The sequence below is a fragment of the Gymnogyps californianus genome, chromosome 8 (genome assembly GCF_018139145.2).
Source record: "Gymnogyps californianus isolate 813 chromosome 8, ASM1813914v2, whole genome shotgun sequence".
In the NCBI taxonomy this organism is placed as follows: Eukaryota; Metazoa; Chordata; class Aves; order Accipitriformes; family Cathartidae; genus Gymnogyps; species Gymnogyps californianus.
The window spans coordinates 2,193,115-2,212,204 of record NC_059478.1 but is presented as its reverse complement, the minus strand read 5'-3'; positions in this window follow the sequence as shown (position 1 = coordinate 2,212,204).

Here is a 19,090-nt window from a genome sequence, read left to right as displayed (position 1 = left end):
AAGGTGCCCGGATCGCCCAGCAGCGTGTCCACAGACGCCACGGGAGAGGCAGACAGCTACTCAGAGCGTGCGTCTCCTGCCCTGTCAGAAGAGTCCGAGGCAGAGCCAGCAGATTCTCCCCTGGCCAGAGGTCCCAGGGACCAGGGGCACAGCGAGCCTCTCCCCACGTCAGCGCCTGAGGACACCATCTGCTCAACTTCTCCATCGCCTGGAGGCTCCTGTGAGGAGAGTCCAAGTGCGACTCTCCCTGCATCAGCGCTTCAAGATGCACAGCCGTCGGCGCCTCCCTTGCCTGCGGCCGTGCCCCAGGCGGCAGACGATGGTGCCGAAACTGTGGGCGCTGCTCGGGGCATCCTGAATGACGAGGACTTTGCAGCAAGGGCTGAAGGGCAGGGCTCTGCCTCTGACGGCCCCATGGCCTGGTACGCTCTTCTGGAGGAGCTGCTGGAAGAGCAGGAAGAGGAAGAGGTCCCTGAGAGAGGGGCTGCAGGACAGGGAGACAGCGACCCACAGAGCGCGCCTCTTGCCCCGCTAAAAGACGAAGAGGCAGAGCCAGCAGCTTCTCCCCTGGCCGGAGATCCCTGGGAGGAGGGGCGCAGAGCACCTGTCCCCGCAGCGGTGCCGGAAGATGCACAGCCGTCGGCTTCTGCCCTGCCTGCAGCCCCCGTGGAGGAGGCCGAGGCAGCACGCACGGAGCCTAGCCATGCGCAGGCCACCACTCCTCAGGAAAAGCCCTTCTTGGCTGGGGGGCCGGCAGGGGCTTGCCCGGTGCCTGCCCAGCCCCTCGCCTCCAGCTCTCCTTCCCTGCCAGGCATCGCTGCCCTCCCGCACCCCCCAGCTCGCCGGCGATGGCACTCCGTCGTCAGGACGGCCCGTCGGGCTCTGCGCTGGGCTTTCTCCTGGAGCTGCCTCACGGCACAGGGAGAGCAGCGGTACACAGCTGACAGCTCCAGGCGGGTCTCTGAAGATGGCTGCTGGCCCTGAGGCTGCGCAGTTCGCAGCGGGAGCGGCACGGGCAGGCACGCGATGGATGGATGGTGCCCAAGGCAGTCAGCTGCCCCAAGGACGTCCCGCTGCCGGCCTCAGCCCGTCTGTGGCCGCTCTCTGCTCTAAATAAAAACTTGGGAAGCTTTTTCCCCAATGCCTATCTGTGCCAGGTCCAATTCTGTGCTAAGTGTCCTTGTCTCTCTCCTCGGTCGGCAAAGAACCCACTTTAATACGCACTCGGTGGCCCGTGTCGGCCTGGACCCCGCCAGCCCGAGCCCGGACACTGTGCCCGGGCACAGTCTCTCCCGGGCCCAGCGGCGCGGAGGAATGCCCTCCCTGCGGTGCCGCCTGCGCCCTTGCAAGCACAGCCCGGGCTGCGGCACTGCCCTTGCTGCCCACGCACACTGGATGGGCCCATGCGAACCTCATGAGGTTCAACAGGCCAAGTGCAAGGCCCTGCACCTGGGTCAGGGCAATCCCAATGTCAGCCCAGGCTGGGGGATGGATGGATTGAGAGCAGCCCTGCGGAGAAGGATGTGGGGGTACTGCTGGATGAAAAGCTGGGCATGAGCTGGCAATGTGCGCTCGCAGCCCAGAAAGCCAACCGTGTCCTGGGCCGCCTCAAAGGAAGCGTGGCCAGCAGGTCGAGGGAGGGGATTCTGCCCCTCTCCTCTGCTCTCCTGAGACCCCACCCGGAGTACCGCGTCCAGCTCTGGGGTCCCCAGCCCAAGAAAGACATGGAGCTGTTGGAGCGGGTCCAGAGGAGGGCCAGAAAGATGGTCAGAGGGCTGGAACGGCTCTCCTCTGGAGAAAGGCTGAGAGAGTCGGCGTTGTTGAGCCTGGAGAAGAGAAGGCTCCAGGGAGACCTGATTGCAGCCTTTCAATGTATAAAGAGGGCACAAGCACCTTGTTCGGGCTCCTGGCGGGGCTGTCCCGGCAGAGCCGTCAGCCCCAGGGTCCAGGCGGCACACCCACCACCCTGAGCCATGGGGAGCTGCTTTCCAGACCACTCCTCAGGTCAGCCCTCTTCTTCTGGTTGGAAAGGCTACAGCATAGCACCAGGACCTGCCTTGGAACTTGAGCCTCTCTTCATGCTAGCAGCTGGTGGCTAGGCAGGCTAGAGGCCGTCCCAGTCTTCCTAGCAAAGGCAAAGGAGGCAATTTTAGCTAGTGCGGCATTTGCTGAATGAATGCTTGGAGCAGGTCCAGCTAGAGTGCTTTATGCCTTTAACTGGAGAACCCACGTACAGAGCTTCACTTTTTCCAAGTTTCGGGCTTTTTTGTGGATTTCCACCATGTCTGTATCTGCAAAAATATTTTGCATTTTCCCGTCGAAATTCAGACTCCTGACTAATAAAATAGCAGAAAGAATTTTATTAACTAATCCAAAGTCGGTATAAGCCTGGAAGGCTGGAAATGTGCAGAGTGTACCCATGAATGTTTTTTTTTTTAAGAGAGTTTAAGCTTGTATTAGTTTTCTGTTATTTACAGGTGCCATTCTTTAAGTCTGGGTTAGAGCTTGGGTTTAACTACACATTTCTTCAAGGTGCTGTTTTTTTCTAAGTGATTATCACAAAGATTGGTCAGGTGAAAAAAGAAAAAGTCTTGACTTTTCCCTTCCCATGTGATAGCTCAAGGAAATCACTTCTGGTTTTGGGGTGATGCAGACTCCACTCAGCATGTTTAAAGCAACAGGTAGATAGGATTTCCTGAGAAGCAAGCAGGGCAGCAGTTGGGCAGCTTTTTACGGGTAAGAAAAAAATCCTCTTTTTTTAGGGGAGGGGGAAAAAAAAGGTTCCATCATTTTATTCTGAAGTTCTCTAGAGCTGACTGAGGTCTTGAGGCACCTTAATGGATCGATGGGGTTTTTAGTTGCCGCCTTTGTCAAAGAGGTCCCTTCTTTCTCTCCATCTCACTAAGAGTCCTATCCCAGTAGGATCCTTTATTTTAAGTTGTAGGCCTAGAAAAACGCCAGCTATCAGTTTGCATTTGTACATGCATTTACATGTTGTTAGCCTAGCCGTGCTGGCTACCACCAGTGACTGCAGTGTCTCTCCAGCGTTTTTCAATAACTCCCAGAATAAACGGCTCCGTCATTTTACCAGGCACTGAAGTGAGACCGACAGGCCGGTAATTACCAGGGTCTTCCTTCTTACCCTTCTTGAAAACTGCGACGACATTTGCCAGCTTCCAGTGGACGGGGACCTCTCCAGACTCCCAAGAAACAGTTCAGGAAGGCACTGTTCATGTTCACGGTCGTGTTAATCGATTAGGTAAACAGAATATAAAACTTGGGGTCCTTAATGCAGATCTGTGTCCCCCCGGGGACTGCCGAGACACGAGTATGGAGGTCCCCCTGGGGACCGCCAGGCCTTTGTGATGGGCGCAGCATTGTGCCCAAACGCCACTGGGACGGGGATGCCCGTGGCAACCGTGGGGGTCCTTGGCGCTTGCCTCTGCTGGACTGCGTGAGGTCCCTGGCAGCCCCTTTCTCTGCCCTGGCCAAGTCCCTCCCAAGAGCGACTTGGCACCTGCACCACCACCCTCGGAACCCAACTATGTGCCCAATGAAGCACCCACCTCCCTGTCACATGGCCACCTGTCTCCACTCAGTAACATGGTGTGTTGGGTTTGCGTGGCTGGGTTTGGTAGCTGGGGAGGGGCTACAGGGGTGGCTCCTTTGAGAAGCTGCTCGAAGCTTCCCCGGCTCCAAGTCGGACCCGCCTCTGGTCAAGGCCGAGCCCATCGGCGACGGTGGTAGCGCCTCTGGGATAGCATATTTAAGAACGGGCCAGACTGCTGAGCGAGAGGAAGAGGAGCTACAGCAGAGAGAGTAGTGGGATGTGAGGGAAACAGCCATGCAGACCCCGAGGTCAGTGCAGAAGGAGAGGGAGGAGCTGCGGGGGAGCAGAGATTCCCCTGCAGCCCGCGGTGAGAGGGCAGGCTGTCCCCCTGCAGCCCACGGAGGTTTAACGGTGGGGCAGAGATTCCGTTTGAGAGACTGTTTGGCGACCAGTCTCTCGTCTCTCTCTTCAGCCATGGTCAGGCAGATGCTCTTTCCATGAGCATGGGAGATCCAGGGCTCCTTGCCTTGAAGAGAGGATGGAGAAGCAACCTGAGCGCAGGGCACCCCGACAAATCACTCCCAGCACCGAGAGAGAGCGCTCGGAGGAGCTCTTAGCTCCTGATGATCCTGCTGTGCGTGGGGCTTCTAAGGGCATGGCTCAAGGGAACCTTGCTGGGCTTCCCAGGAGAAGCAGCATCTCCCACTCCCCTCACTCAGCCCAGCATTAAGAGCAATCTTTGCCTCCGCCGGTACTGCCCCAGCAAGAGCTGGGAAGGGAAGAGCCCCTGTTTGGTAACTGCCAGGGGGCTCTTGGGAGAAAGCTCCTCTGCACGCCCACCAAGGAGCTCCAAGAGACGATGGCAGGAGGAGGAGGAGCCCAAATCCTAGCCTAACCTGCCCCCAGCGGCCATCAGCCCATCAAGGGGCCATCAGCCCATCAAAGGCCCGTCCATCTGCACAAGCCCAGCAGAGCACGAAGGGATGCACAGTGGAGGTGGGGACCCAAAGCAAGGCCTCCCGAGGAAAGAGCACCTTGTTCGGGCTCCTCCCAGGGCTGTCCCGGCAGAGCCATCAGCCCCGGGGTCCAGGCGGCACACCCGCCACCATGAGCCATGGGGAGCAGCTCTCCGGATCACCTCAGCCTGAGGGAGTTGCTGCCAAGGGGTGGGACACGTTCTGGGCTGCACAGGAAAAGCAGTTTGGGATGGCACAGGACTTCTTTTGGCATGTTTAGCGGAGGAACCGTGTCCCCAGGGGGCTGCCCACAGACGGCAGGGGCGTCTCCACGGTTACCGCCAGGCCTTTGTGACCCGGGCCGGCATCGTGCCCAGAGGCCATTGTGACAGGGGGGCCGCACGGCGGCCCGCACGGTGGGGGCTCTTCTGGGGCCAGAGCCCTGGGGTGGCCACTCCCAGGAGAGCGGCTCCATCAGGAGGCAGCATCTCCCCTGGGTGCCCGTGGCAGGTGTCCGGCAGAGGACCCCGAAGATGCCAGCGAAGCAGAGGGCGAACGCCCACTCCCAGCCCCGTGAGGGGCTGCCGCTGCTGCACAAGCGCCGCCAGGTGAGGGATGGGGCTGGAGGGAGAGGCTGGCAGTGGGACGTGGGGAGGGCTGGGGGGGAAGACGGCCAGCCATGCCCGGCCCCGGGGGCTTCTCTGGGGCAGAGCCGGCGCCGGGATGGCCGAGGCCCGCGCGGGCCCGCAGCGATGCCCCGGAGGCAGAGAGCAGCTCGGAAGCGAGCTGCGCCTGGCTGTCGTGGCCAGGAGCTGCCTGGACTGCCGGGCTTGCCGGCACTGTGGGGGCCGCTGTGCCGACACAGCCGCCTCCATCCCGCGCCTCTCCTTCTCCCCGCAGGTGCGCCCCAGGCAGCCCCAGGCAGCCCCGCAGCATAGCTGGACCACGATCTCGCCCCTCCATGGGGACAGGCTCACACTGCTCCCTGGTCCCGGGAGCTCACAGGGCACCTGGAGCCTCAGCACACAGGTAGGGAGCTGGAGGGAGACGGGGCCCAAGGCCTTCCCGACCCCGGGAGGTGCCGATGGGAAGGCGGGAGGTCCCGGAGGGGACCGGTGGGACCGGCCCCCCAGCAAGCTGAGACCCCCGTGCTGTGCCTGGCAGGCTGCCCGGCCATGTTCGGGGGTGCTCCCTGGGCCTGGTGAGGGCCACGTGGGCTCCAGGCCTCTCCTCAGCCGGCTCTGGGAGCACGGCGGCAGCCACCCGCAGGACTGAGCACTGCCTTCAGAGCTGGCAGGACAGCCTGGGTGCAGGGGGTTTCCCGCTGGCATGCGGGGGAAAAGGACCACAGTCCCACGGCCTTTCTCCACATCTTCTCTTGCAGACGGATGGGCTGGAGGGCCGGGAGGCACTGCCCCGCAGCAGGGTCACACGGCCAGAAAGAGTGCCCATGCCAAACTTGCCGTCTGTCCCAAGGCTTGAAGCGACGCAGGCAGCTGCACCCTGGCATGCACGTGCAGCTCCAGCGGCAGCACCTGCAAGTGTCACCAAGCTGCCCGCTCTGCCAGCAGCAGCCTCCGGGTCTTCTCGGAGAGGCAGAGCACACGCCGTGGGCCTCGCGGCCAGCAGCCCCCGAGAGCTTGTGCCACCTGCTCGGGGCATCCTCGGTGACTGGAGCATGGCAGTGAGGGCGGAGAGATGGGGGCCTGCCCCACACAGCCCCACAAGCCCTGACGTTGCTCTGGAGTCCTCAGTCCAGGCGTTTCTGTCAGGGGTACCGGGTCACGCTGTAGCTGCAAGCTGGGAACCCGGCCAGCAGGTGGTGGTCCAGGGGCACCTTGCCCACACCACTGGTCTGGCGTCACCGGCAAGAACAGCCCAGGCGCAGGCCGCGTGGGGTTGCAAGGCCCCTGCAGCTCAGCCAGGGCCTGATCCCCATGCTCAATGGGGCACCAGGGCTACTGGGGAGGCCTGTGAACCAGTTGCCCCGGGCAGGTGCACCGAAGGGCTCTGGGAACGGTCGATGGCAAGGCAGGGCCATCGTCTGCCACCCTTGCGACGTGTGCATGGCATGCCACTGCGCACAGGGCCCATGGATGCTCCGAAGTGTCTTGTGGTTGTGCGACTCAAGACGGCTGAGCTGGAGGAGCTGGAGGAGCTGGAGGAAGAGGAGGATGACGACGAAATGTACAAAGACCTGTCAGGAGAGGTCCCCTCCTGCCTGGAGGAAGACATCTCCATCCACACCATCTGCGTCAGCCCCAGCCTCTCAAGTCTCAGCCAGGAGCCAGATGCAGGCCCCCGGAAGGTGCCCGGATCGCCCAGCAGCGTGTCCACAGACGCCACGGGAGAGGCAGACAGCTACTCAGAGCATGCGTCTCCTGCCCTGTCAGAAGAGTCCGAGGCAGAGCCAGCAGATTCTCCCCTGGCCAGAGGTCCCAGGGACCAGGGGCACAGCGAGCCTCTCCCCACGTCAGCGCCTGAGGACACCGTCTGCTCAACTTCTCCATCGCCTGGAGGCTCCTGTGAGGAGAGTCCAAGTGCGACTCTCCCTGCATCAGCGCCTCAAGATGCACAGCCGTCGGCGCCTCCCTTGCCTGCGGCCGTGCCCCAGGCGGCAGACGATGGTGCCGAAACTGTGGGCGCTGCTCGGGGCATCCTGAATGACGAGGACTTTGCAGCAAGGGCTGAAGGGCAGGGCTCTGCCTCTGACGGCCCCATGGCCTGGTACGCTCTTCTGGAGGAGCTGCTGGAAGAGCAGGAAGAGGAAGAGGTCCCTGAGAGAGGGGCTGCAGGACAGGGAGACAGCGACCCACAGAGCGCGCCTCTTGCCCCGCTAAAAGACGAAGAGGCAGAGCCAGCAGCTTCTCCCCTGGCCGGAGATCCCTGGGAGGAGGGGCGCAGAGCACCTGTCCCCGCAGCGGTGCCGGAAGATGCACAGCCGTCGGCTTCTGCCCTGCCTGCAGCCCCCGTGGAAGAGACCGAGGCAGCACGCACGGAGCCTAGCCATGCCCAGGCCACCACTCCTCAGGAAAAGCCCTTCTTGGCTGGGGGGCCGGCAGGGGCTTGCCCGGTGCCTGCCCAGCCCCTCGCCTCCAGCTCTCCTTCCCTGCCAGGCATCGCTGCCCTCCCGCGCCCCCCAGCTCGCCGGCGATGGCACTCCGTCGTCAGGACGGCCCGTCGGGCTCTGCGCTGGGCTTTCTCCTGGAGCTGCCTCACGGCACAGGGAGAGCAGCGGTACACAGCTGACAGCTCCAGGCGGGTCTCTGAAGATGGCTGCTGGCCCTGAGGCTGCGCAGTTCGCAGCGGGAGCGGCACGGGCAGGCACGCGATGGATGGATGGTGCCCAAGGCAGTCAGCTGCCCCAAGGACGTCCCGCTGCCGGCCTCAGCCCGTCTGTGGCCGCTCTCTGCTCTAAATAAAAACTTGGGAAGCTTTTTCCCCAATGCCTATCTGTGCCAGGTCCAATTCTGTGCTAAGTGTCCTTGTCTCTCTCCTCGTTCGGCAAAGAACCCACTTTAATACGCACTCGGTGGCCCGTGTCGGCCTGGACCCGGCCAGCCCGAGCCCGGACACTGTGCCCGGGCACAGTCTCTCCGGGCCCAGCGGCGCGGAGGAATGCCCTCCCTGCGGTGCCGCCTGCGCCCTTGCAAGCACAGCCCGGGCTGCGGCACTGCCCTTGCTGCCCACGCACACTGGATGGGCCCATGCGAACCTCATGAGGTTCAACAGGCCAAGTGCAAGGCCCTGCACCTGGGTCAGGGCAATCCCAATGTCAGCCCAGGCTGGGGGATGGATGGATTGAGAGCAGCCCTGCGGAGAAGGATGTGGGGGTACTGCTGGATGAAAAGCTGGGCATGAGCTGGCAATGTGCGCTCGCAGCCCAGAAAGCCAACCGTGTCCTGGGCCGCCTCAACGGAAGCGTGGCCAGCAGGTCGAGGGAGGGGATTCTGCCCCTCTCCTCTGCTCTCCTGAGACCCCACCCGGAGTACCGCGTCCAGCTCTGGGGTCCCCAGCCCAAGAAAGACATGGAGCTGTTGGAGCGGGTCCAGAGGAGGGCCAGAAAGATGGTCAGAGGGCTGGAACGGCTCTCCTCTGGAGAAAGGCTGAGAGAGTCGGCGTTGTTGAGCCTGGAGAAGAGAAGGCTCCAGGGAGACCTGATTGCAGCCTTTCAATGTATAAAGAGGGCACAAGCACCTTGTTCGGGCTCCTGGCGGGGCTGTCCCGGCAGAGCCGTCAGCCCCAGGGTCCAGGCGGCACACCCACCACCCTGAGCCATGGGGAGCTGCTTTCCAGACCACTCCTCAGGTCAGCCCTCTTCTTCTGCTTGGAAAGGCTACAGCATAGCACCAGGACCTGCCTTGGAACTTGAGCCTCTCTTCATGCCAGCAGCTGGTGGCTAGGCAGGCTAGAGGCCGTCCCAGTCTTCCTAGCAAAGGCAAAGGAGGCAATTTTAGCTAGTGCGGCATTTGCTGAATCAATGCTTGGAGCAGGTCCAGCTAGAGTGCTTTATGCCTTTAACTGGAGAACCCACGTACAGAGCTTCACTTTTTCCAAGTTTCGGGCTTTTTTGTGGATTTCCACCATGTCTGTATCTGCAAAAATATTTTGCATTTTCCCGTCGAAATTCAGACTCCTGACTAATAAAATACTAGAAGGAATTTTATTAACTAATCCAAAGTCGGTATAAGCCTGGAAGGCTGGAAATGTGCAGAGTGTACCCATGAATGTTTGGTTTTTTTAAGAGAGTTTAAGCTTGTATTAGTTTTCTGTTATTTACAGGTGCCATTCTCTTAAGTCTGGGTTAGAGCTTGGGTTTAACTACACATTTCTTCAAGGTGCTGTTTTTTTCTAAGTGATTATCACAAAGATTGGTCAGGTGAAAAAAGAAAAAGTCTTGACTTTTCCCTTCCCATGTGATAGCTCAAGGAAATCACTTCTGGTTTTGGGGTGATGCAGACTCCACTCAGCATGTTTAAAGCAACAGGTAGATAGGATTTCCTGAGAAGCAAGCAGGGCAGCAGTTGGGCAGCTTTTTACGGGTAAGAAAAAAATCCTCTTTTTTTAGGGGAGGGGGAAAAAAAAGGTTCCATCATTTTATTCTGAAGTTCTCTAGAGCTGACTGAGGTCTTGAGGCACCTTAATGGATCGATGGGGTTTTTAGTTGCCGCCTTTGTCAAAGAGGTCCCTTCTTTCTCTCCGTCTCACTAAGAGTCCTATCCCAGTAGGATCCTTTATTTTAAGTTGTAGGCCTAGAAAAATGCCAGCTATCAATTTGCTACTGTCATTTACATTACAAAAGAACAGAATCCAGCAGAAAACTTGTGACCCTCATGCTTCTCGGTAAGACAGCAGAAAAGGTTCAATGAAACATTGAAGCTTATTGAATACAGTTCTAATACAATAAAGACAAGCAGCTGTCATGAATATCAGGGTAAATGCATTTACATTTTGTTACCAGTTATCTGGGTAATAAAACTTTAGCTTTGACTTTATGGCATTGACTTTCACACTGAAACACCAACTGTCCAATCTTTTTTTATTATCACAGTTGGGATATGATTTGACACATGCTTTGGTAAGAAATAAAGAGGAAAAAACAAAGCAGAAGAGGGATTGCTACAGATTACGAAACAACCCACTGCTGATCTCAGCATCGGTCCTCAGAAAACTGACAGACATGCCTATTTATCTCTACCAGTGCTAACCCGGACGGGTTGCTGCTTTACAGGTTTCATATGAAGGCAGTGTCTTCCTCTGTATATCATCTTCTCACATGCCTCCTTCTCCTTCTCTTTTATCCTCTGCCTCTTTCTGTATCGCGTTTTCTTGACCTATATTTTCTGTTCTAATATTCCAAAATGTGTAAAACTAGTCTTTGTATGTTAAAAAACAATCTTTGTTTTCTAACAGCTGAATAGCTACTCCTGTCCTAAGACATCTGTTGCTTCCCTTGCCAATCAATCCAATGCCATTCTTCAGTTTCAGTTTTCAGACTGAAATTCAACCACAATGGAGTAGAATATAAATCCCCTGCAGACTGGTGGGTTTTTTTCCTGACTCACCCATCCCCAGCAGTTCTTGCATCTCATGCATATTTCCCTTTCAGAGCTTTTTACTTCAGATAAAATAATCTTTTGATCAAATTAGAAAAAAAAAAAATCTCTGCTCCACTTACCACATGCTGCTAAGCCCCCCTATCCTAATTTTCAGAGTAGGTTTAAGATTAGCAGTAAAATAAAATCTTCGTTCCTAGATTTCAGCCATTCCCTGAAGCTGATCATTGCCCTGATCAGATTTTTGCAAGGTATAGTCAAAACCTCATCCCTTGGGTTGCACCACACCATGGAGTCTGGTATTGTCAACTTAGTAAGAAGCTCAGGTCCAAATTGGTCTCTGAAATAGCGCTTCTACCTCTAGCACTAAAAGTAACACTTCTGCTTGCTACTAAATGTGAAAAGCTCTGTTTCAAAAATTTAGACCAGAGGTACCAGACCTTAGGAAAATAGAATCACAGAATCATAGAATCATTTAGATTGGAAAAGACCTTTAAGATTACCACGTCCAACCATAAACCTAGCACTGCCAAGTCCACCACTAAACCATGTCCCTAAGTGCCACATCTACACATCTTTTAAATACCTCCAGGGATGGTGACTCCACCACTTCCCTGGGCAGCCTTTTCCAATGCTTGACAACCCTTTCGGTGAAGAAATTTTTCCTAATATCCAATCTAAACCTCCCCTGGCACAACCTGAGGCCATTTCCTTTCGTCCCATTGCTTGTTACTTGGGACAAGAGACCGACCCCCACCTCGCTACAACCTCCTTTCAGGTAGTTGTAGAGAGCGATAAGGTCTCCCCTGAGCCTCCTTTTCTCCAGGCTAAAGAACCCCAGCTCCCTCAGCCGTTCCTCACAGGGCTTGTGCTCTAGAGCCTTCCCCAGCTTTGCTGTTCTTCTTTGGACACACTCCAGCCCCTCAACGTCTTTCTCGTAGTGAGGGGCCCAAAACTGCACACAGTATTCGAGGTGTGGCCTCACCAGTGCCAAGTACAGGGGGACGATCGCTTCCCTAGTCCTGTTGGCCACACTATTTCTGATAGAAGCCAGGAGGCTATTGGCCGCCTTGGCCACCTGGGCACACTGCTGGCTCATATTCAGCCGGCTGTCGACCAACAGCCCCAGGTCCTTTTCTGCCAGGCAGCTTTCCAGCCACTCTTCCCCAAGCCTGTAGCGTTGCCTGGGGTTGCTGTGACCCAAGGGCAGGACCCAGCACTGAGCCTTGTTGAACCTCATACGATTGGCCTGGGCCCATCGATCCAGCCTGTCCAGATCCCTCTGCAGAGCCTTCCTACCCTCAAGCAGATCAACACTCCCACCAAAATTGGTGTCATCTGCAAACTTACTGAGGGTGCACTCAATCCCCTCATCGAGATCACTGATAATGATGTTAAACAGAACTGGTCCCAATACTGAGCCCTGGGGAACGCCACTTGTGACCGGCTGCCAACTGGATTTAACTCCATTCACCACCACTCTTTGGGCCTGACCATCCAGCCAGTTTTTTACCCAGTGAAGAGTATGCCTGTCCAAGCCATGAGCAGCCAGTTTCTCCAGGAGAATGCTGTGGGAACTGGTGTCAAAGGCTTTACTAAAGTCCACTACACAACATCCCCAGCCTTTCCCGCATCCACTAAGTGGGTCATCTTGTCATAGAAGGAGATCAGGTTAGTCAAGCAGGACCTGCCTTTCATAAACCCAGGCTGACTGAGCCTGAGATATAACTACATTAGATGCAAAATAAAAGCGAGTGTCCAGAGGAGCAAAAGGATAGGTCTGGAGCTGTCAGAAATGAGAACAGAGAGACTGAAGTCAGGAAAACTGAGACAAGAATATGCAGAGTGAGGATCCAAGAGAAGTTGCAGACACCTGAGGAATCAATTGGTAGAAGGGTACTGCACCATGATAACGAGTTGGAGGGGAAAAACCCACTTATCACCAGCCTGCATCATTAACTGTGAAGCTTCTGCAGTGACTGTCACTGGAAGATTTGCTCAGCTGGAAGCAGAAAAGCAGGCAGAGTCTCATGACAAGAAAGTAGAAAAAGGGACAATCTTGGACTTTTTAATGCCTTCAATAGACTTCAAAAGGAGAGACAGAGAGAGCAGAGGCTGGAGGGAGCAGGCAGTCCTTTTATGAGGATGTCTACAGCACAGTGATGGTAGCTCATACGGCCATACCCAAGCTAACTTTTAAGCCAGCCTAGTCAGGTAGAGCCTACCGACGAAGGATTATAGCTCTGCATGAGCTGGGAAGCTCAGCAAAACACTGCGGTGTGTAGCCCACACCAGTACTGTCCTGAGTCCTCATGGTTTCATGCCTATAAAGGCCACAGTCACTACATTAAAGCAGGTGAACTCCTTTGTCCTCATCTGGTCATGAGTTCAAAACACGTTACGGACAGGAAAGCTACGGAGGTGAAAGAGCTGGAGCATAGGAGCAAACGCCAAAGTCTCTCAGCAGTTCCTGCCTGATGCTCCCCACCTTGGGGTCCACGCTGTTACTGGAAGTTAGAGCAATGGCCAGACTTTTCTGCCTTTGGGGAAACAAGGGAGAAACAGGGAAGATATTTTCAGCTCCCAGAAATTTTCTTTACTTTGCTGCAGGAAAAATTGTTGTTACCTGTAAAACAGGACTCCTAGCTTGTTCTTAAGCTAAAGAAAACATTTCTGACTCAAGCTGTTTTAAAGATTCAGTGGGCATGAAGGATTTCTTGGATAAATGCATTGTCAGCCTGTATGCAGGCTTTGAATAAGACAGCATTTTCTTTTGCTTAATGAGGTGATGTAACCTGTTAATATTTCAGGTCACTGCATTTTGAGTCTTCGGTGCTTAGGCAATTTAGCTATCCAGCAAATGAGCGTAAGGACTACAAATAATATCTAGCAAATGAGCGTAAGGACTACAAATAATATATAGTTACAGAGCCATGACAAATTTACAGTAATGCACAACTAAATGCAAGATATCATTATTAAAAGGTCTTACTAGGGTAGTGGAAATACCCTAAAAGGCAGGTCAACAAATCATGGACAGATGTGTAATTTTGTTATGTCTTCCCACACACCGGCAGCAGCATAAAGTAATGAATGACTCTGCTAAAGAAATGAAGAAAGAGGAGGAAAAACTGATCTTCCAAAGTAATTACACAATATATATGGAGAGGCTTTCTAAGGCATGATGGGTGGGCAGGTGCCCAAGTCTATTAAAGATTAATGACATGTAGGCACTTATAGAACAGAATCATAGAATGGTTTGAGTTGGAAGGGACCTTAAAGATCATCTAGTTCCAACCCCCCTGCCATGGGCAGGGACACCTTCCACTAGATCAGGTTGCTCAAAGCTCCATCCAACCTGGCCTTGAACACTTCCAGGGATGGGGCATCCACAACCTCACTGGGCAACCTGTTCTAGTGCCTCACTGCCCTCACAGTAAAGAATTTCTTCCTAATATCTAATCTAAATCTACCCTCTTTCAGTTTAAAACTGTTACCCCTCGTCCTACCACAACGCTCCCTGATAAAAGTCCCTCCCCATCTTTCCTGTAGGTCCCCTTTAAGTACTAGAAGGCCGCTACAAGTCTCCCCGGAACCTTCTCTTCTCCAGGCTAAACAACCTCAACTCTCTCAGCCTATCCTCATAGGGGAGGTGTGGCCCTCCTCTAGGCCCGCTCCAACAGGTCCATGTCTTTCTTACACTGGGGGCCCCAGAGCTGGATGCAGTACTCCAGGTGGGGTCTCACGAGAGCGGAGTAGAGGGGGAGAATCACCTCCCTCGACCTGCTAGCCACACTTCTTTTGATGCAGGCCAGGATGCGATTGGCTTTCTGGGCTGTGAGTGCACATTGCCAGCTCATGTCCAGCTTTTCATCCACTAATACCCCCATGTCCTTTTCCTCAGGGCTGCTCTCAATCCCTTCATCCCTCAGCCTGTACTGACATTGGGGATTGCCCTGACCCATGTGCAGGACCTTGCACTTGGCCTTGTTGAACTTCATGAGGTTCGCACAGGCCCACCTCTCAAGCCTGTCAAGGTCCCTCTGGATGGCAACCCTTCCCTCCAGCGTGTCGACCGCACCACACAGCTTGGTGTTGTCAGCAAACTTGCTGAGGGTGCACTCAATCCCACTGTCCATGTTGCCGACAAAGATGTTAAACAGCACCGGTCCCAATACCAACCCCTGAGGAACGCCACTCGTCACTTGGAGATTGAGCCATTGACTGCAACTCTTTGAGTGTGACCATCCAGCCAATTCCTTACCCACCAAGTGGTCCATCTGTCAAATCCATGTCTCTCCAATTTAGAGACAAGGATGTCATGCGAGACAGTGTCAAATGCTTTGCACAAGTCCAGGCAGTTGACGTCCATTGCTCTTCCCTTATCCACCAACACTGTAACCCCATTGTAGAAGGCCACCAAATTTGTCAGGCACGATTTGCCCTTAGTGAAGCCATGTTGGCTGTCACCAATCGCCTCCTTATTTTCCATGTGCCTTAGCATAGTTTCCAGGAGGATCTGCTCCATGATCTTGCCATGCAGAGAGGTGAGACTGACTGGCCTGTAGTTGCAAGGGTCTTCCTTTTTTCCCTTTTTAAATATGGGGGTTATGTTTCCCCTTTTCCAGTCAGTGGAAACTTCACCGGACTGCCACGACTTCTCAAATATGATGGATAGCGGCTTAGCCACTTCATCCGCCAGTTCCCTCAGGACCCACGGATGCATCTCATCAGGTCCCACGGATGCATCTCATCAGGTCCCACGGACTTGTGCACCTTCATGTTCCTTAGATGGTCTCGAACCTGATCTTCTCCTACAGTGAGTGGTTCTTCATTTTCCCAGTCCCTGCCTTTGTCTTCTGTGACTTGGGCAGTGTGGCTGGAGCGCTTGCTGGTGAAGACTGAGGCAAAAAAGTCATTGAGTACCTCAGCCTTCTCTGTATCCTGGGTAACCAGGTCTCCTGTTTCCTTCTGGAGAGGGCCCACATTCTCCCTAGTCTTCCTTTTATCACCGACATACCTATAGAAGCTTTTCTTGTTGCCCTTGACATCCCTGGCCAGATTTAATTCTATCAGGGCCTTAGCTTTCCTAACCTGATCCCTGGCTGCTCGGACAATTTCTCTGTATTCCTCCCAGGCTAACTCCCTTCAGTGGCTCCGTCTGGGTGGAGGCATCAGCCACTGCTGGGGCAGATGGTGCAGACCCCCCAGCCGGAGCTGCAGCCTTTGCTCTCAGATGACTGCCCACCATTCTGCCTTGAGGGTCAGGTAGGATGAGTGCCTTTGACCTGTGCAGATGGTCACAGAACGGTCCCCAGTTGCTGGGTTGTGTGGACTTCAAGTCTCTCCACTCAGCCAGTGGAATGTCCCTCCTTCAAAGAGGCGCCCTCCCACGCAAACTGCCGCGCAAACTGCTGCGTGAACTGCCGTGCCATGCCCTGGCTGCCACGCCACGCCCTGTTTGCCCGTCCTGGTCGCAGCGCTCCCTAGGGCTGCCCTTTGTGGGAGCGGGGGATGGCCGCTGTTACTCCTGGCCCTGCCCATGCCTCATCAGCCGCTCTCTCTCGTGAGAGATGCTGGCTCCCGATGCGTCTCTGTGCTCTCCGGGCATTTCCCCGGCTCAGGAAACCCCCCTTGCTCGTCACAATCCCCCGCTCCGCTGTGGAACACGCCTGCACTGGAGCTGATCGCCTCGGCGAGTGTCCCCAAAATGCCTTGAAAATCAGCCCCACAGTTACAGACTTTCTCCCTTTATTCTCACTATAAAACTGATCCAAAATGGGACATGAAACATCAGAGTACACAGGTCTCTGCATATAAATGATACAAATGGGAATGACTATCAGACTAATTTGCAAGTCAGGGAAACTATAAAATGAACATTTTTCTCTTTTTTAACATCTTCATTTCAGGACCATATAATTGGATAATGTAGAGCTTTTGAATCATATATCTCAGCTTCATGAAGTATCTCAAATGAGCACATTGTCCCCTAGTGAATGTTAGAACTTTCCAAAAAGGAGCAGCAGCTAGAATTTCAAACTGAGAAGTCACTACATCACACCCAGGCCGCCCATCAGAGATGTGGGGCTGCCTTTCAAAAGGAAGGCAGCACTGTACTTCAGTGCAATGCTTCCCAAATTCTTCAGCTTGTCAGCGTGTTTCAACTGTTCACATTTCAGCATGTAACTTTATTATGAAGCGCGTCACTGGAAGTCTTAGGAAGATCATGAAAACAGTGCTGTATGTAATACGATGCTATGAGCTTCCTACTGGCTACTTACTATGCAGATTTCTAGCGGACTGCAATTTGGGAGCCATTTGTTCAGGAGACTGAAAAGAGATTAGGGTATTAAAAGATTTGAGTTTTATTGTTATGGTTTGTTATTTATACGACTTTATATCTTTATCTCTATGATTTATTTTTTTTATTTCTGTGACTTTCGGGCTAGTAACACAATGGTATTGCATGTCTGAGATTAAATTTCATGACAGTCCTTTCATTTGGCCAAAAGGGACTAACATTAGGGTACTTGATTTTTGGATCACCTAATGTGTTCCAGAGGCTCTGAGACTCTTCTATTTTCAGAAAAATCCAGGCACTTCCCCTACAAAAAACCTTGTTCTTTAAGGTAACCTACATTAAACTCCCCAAGAAATGGAAGGCAGCCCAAGTCACTTTTTTGGGGAGCACTCAATTTTATCTCTGCACTCAGTTTTAAAACCAGAGTCCTCTAATAATATCTGAGCATAGCAGCCATCCTTTCTTTATTAGTGTAGGAAAAAATCCATCAACTTCTTGATGAGCTTTAGGCAACTCTCTATCTTGCTTTTAGATGACTGAGCACAGTCAATTATAGCTGGCAAATATACTGCAGATTTTCATCTGTATAGCCAACTGTGCTCCCTAATTTGTTTTCTCATTTTTGGTGGCATTACTTCTGGGTTCTGAAAACAGTTGGTTTAATCTCAGAGAGGGCAAGAAGTACTGAGGCCCAAGCTTTTAAAAACACGCATAAAGTACCATACTTAGATATATTTATTTCCCCTGTGTGCACTGACCAGTGAGCTCATCTAGGTGAGATAAACATGTCTGATGTAAGAGAGACATTACCCCTCACTATACGGGTTAGCACCATCCTATATATATCCAACCCTCTTCCACCCCTTATTCTTACTTTAAGCGAGAGGAACTGAGGGAGAGAAAACGCCTTGCTCAGGTTGACGAGGGAGGTCTGCAGCGGAAAAAGCAATCAAGAACTGAACACGAGCTGCGATGGTACTTGCTGCAGATCCTGCCTTTCTCCCTGTCAGCCATAGCCCTGGATGGAACGAAGGTAGCCCATGCTTTTGCGATTCAGATCACTGGCTGCTCAACTGCACAAATTAATTTTAATTTTTCACAATCAGTACACCCTTTATGAGGTTTCTCACCGATTTGATATATTTTGGTAATGACAATTTTCTGAAAGACTGGATATCGGGTGTGTTTGGCAAGGAGTTCGCGGGGGGGGGGGCGCGGGCCTGCAGTGGGGCCCCTGTGAGAGGGGCCCAGGGCCTGCCCTGTGCTGGCCAGAGCCAGTCCCAGCCAGTGCCAGCCGGCTCCACAATGGCCGCAGCACAGCCACAGCTGAGGCTGGTGACACCTCTGAGAAAACACATTTAAGAAAGGGCAAAATGCCACACAGCAGTGAGGAAAAAAAAGTGTGAGAAACGGCCCTGTGACACCCAGGTGAGAGAAGGTGGCGGGCGGGGGGGGGGGTGCTGCAGGCGCCGGGGCAGGCAGCCCGTGGGGACACCACCGCAGAGCAGGTATTCCTGATTGCCGCCTGTGGAGGGCTCACCCTGGAGCAGGGGAAAAGCGTGAGGAGGAAGGAGCTGCGGAGAGGAGCTCTAACCGACTCACCGCAACCGCCGTTCCCACCGCCCCCCCCCCCCCCGCGCGGCTGGAGGGGAGGAGGTAGCGGAGCTGGGAATGAAGGAGTGGAGTTGAGCCCGGGGAGAAGGGGGGTGGAGGGAAGGTGCTGGTTTAATTTGTCTTTGTTTCTCACTGTCCAAACCTATTTTAATTGGCAATAAATTAATTTTCCCCAAGTCGAGTCTCTGTCAGTAACTGATAAGTGATCTCCCTGTCTTTATCTCGACCCAGGAGCTGTTTCATCTTATTTTCTCCCCCGTCCTGCTGTGGTGGGGGAGTGAGACAGGAGTGTGGGGGGTCTGGCAGCTGGCCAAGGTCAACCCCCCCAGAGCTGCCACCTGACTAGAGATTTTGCCTGCCTGCTATCTCGGCCTACCTGTCGTATGAAGGTACTGTATTAGAATCTATATCTCCATTTAATCAATGGCCTCATTTCTGTCTGAATGACTAAACATCACCCATTTCAGTTTAAGTAAGCAAAGTTCTGTGTGTGTGTGTGTGCATGTGTACAATTCAACATTAAGTTTAGAGGAGATGGCTGGGCATTTATCGTAATCTTGGCTGTTAACCTCCTTATTACCCAATCAAACATGCTTCTAGTGAACTGATC